The sequence below is a fragment of the Capsicum annuum genome, unplaced genomic scaffold (assembly GCF_002878395.1).
Source record: "Capsicum annuum cultivar UCD-10X-F1 unplaced genomic scaffold, UCD10Xv1.1 ctg33895, whole genome shotgun sequence".
NCBI lineage: Eukaryota > Viridiplantae > Streptophyta > Magnoliopsida > Solanales > Solanaceae > Capsicum > Capsicum annuum.
In genome coordinates, this window is record NW_025840694.1 from 1 (window position 1) to 1,634 (window position 1,634).

Consider the following 1,634-nt stretch of genomic DNA (forward strand, 5'->3'; position numbering starts at 1 on the left):
GAAAATAAGGGAAAAAGAAAGATACCAAAGCAATGTTGTATCAGGCTCCCTATCTTTTTGTAGTTGGATCTCCAAGTTTTTGGAATGCCCCAAATTCGACTTGAGCATCTAAATCTGGGTCAATACCAGCAAAAACATCTCTGAACAAGGTTCTAGCACCATGCCAAATGTGTCCGAAGAAGAAGAGCAAAGCAAACGAAGCATGCCCAAAAGTAAACCAACCCCTTGGACTGCTACGAAAAACACCATCAAATTTCAAAGTAGCACTATCTAATTCAAAAATTTCACCCAATTGAGGACGTCTAGCATATTTTTTCATAGTAGCAGGATCACTATAACTGACGCCATTGAGTTCACCGCCATGGAACTCAATAGTTACACCTACTTGTTCAACACTATACTTCAATTCTGCCCTTCTAAAATGAACATCGGCCCTAACAATTCCATCACCATCTACTAAAACAACCAAAAATGTTTCAAAAAAGTAGGCATACGACGTACAAAAAGTTCACGCCCTTCTTTATTCTAAAGATAGGGTGTCCTAACCATCCAACTGCTATTCCATCCCCGTTATCCATTGAACCTACTTTGAATAATCCTCCTTTTGCTGGATTATTGCCGATGTAATCATAAAAAGCTAATTTTTCAGGAATTCTAGACTAGGCTCCTGATAAACTTTGACTTTTTACTAGCCCAGCACTAACTCTTTGATATATTTCTTGCTGGAAGTACCCCTGATCCTATTAATATCGAGTGGGCACAAATAATTCAATCGGGGTAGTTGCCGAACCATACCACATAGTTTCGGCAACAACAAAAGCTGTAAAAAAGACAGCAGCAATACTACTGGAAAGGACGGTTTCAATATTTCCCATACATAATCCTTTGTATAGACGTTGTGTTGGATGGACGCTAAAATGGAATAGGCCTGCTAATATGCCCAATGTTCCTACTGCAATGTGATGAGAGGCTATTCCTCCTGGAACAAAAGGATCAAAACCTTCCACGCCCCACGCTGGATTTACAGGTTGTACTTTTTCCGTTAGTCCATAAGGATCGGACACCCATATTTTGAGACTATACAAGCCTGTTACATGAAATGCACCAAAACCAAAGAAAGCTACCCCTGAGAGAAATAAATGAATTCCAAAGAGGGTTTTCCTGTACGTTTATCACAAAATATTTCTAGATCCCAATACACCCAATGCTAGATAGCTGCCAAAAAGCATAAGCCAAAAAACACAATATGTGCTCCTGCTACACCTTCATAACTCCAAATACCCGAATTCGTTATAGTCCCCCCTGTGATACTCCAACCGCCTCATGAATTGGTTATTCCTAAATGAGTCATGAAGGGTATAACGAACATAACCTATCTCCATATTAGATCAATAACAGGATCAGAAAGATTAAAAACCGCTAATTCATACAGAGCCATCGAACTGGCCCAACCAGCAACCAGAGTTGTATGCATTATATTAACAGAAAGTAATCAACCGGGATCATTTAATACAATGGTACGAACATGATACCAAGGCAAACCCATGGAAATACCTCTTATATCAAAGATAAATGGACACTACGTAACTTTATTGCATTGGAAAAGACTATAATATGACTATCCTATGGACCAC

At 39.2% G+C, this 1,634-nt stretch overlaps 1 pseudogene; it reads right to left on the reverse strand.

Moving 5' to 3' along the window:
- Positions 1-7: 7 nt before the first annotated feature.
- LOC124891305 lies at positions 8-1,546 on the reverse strand (annotated as a pseudogene).
- Between the last annotated feature and the right edge of the window lie 88 nt (positions 1,547-1,634).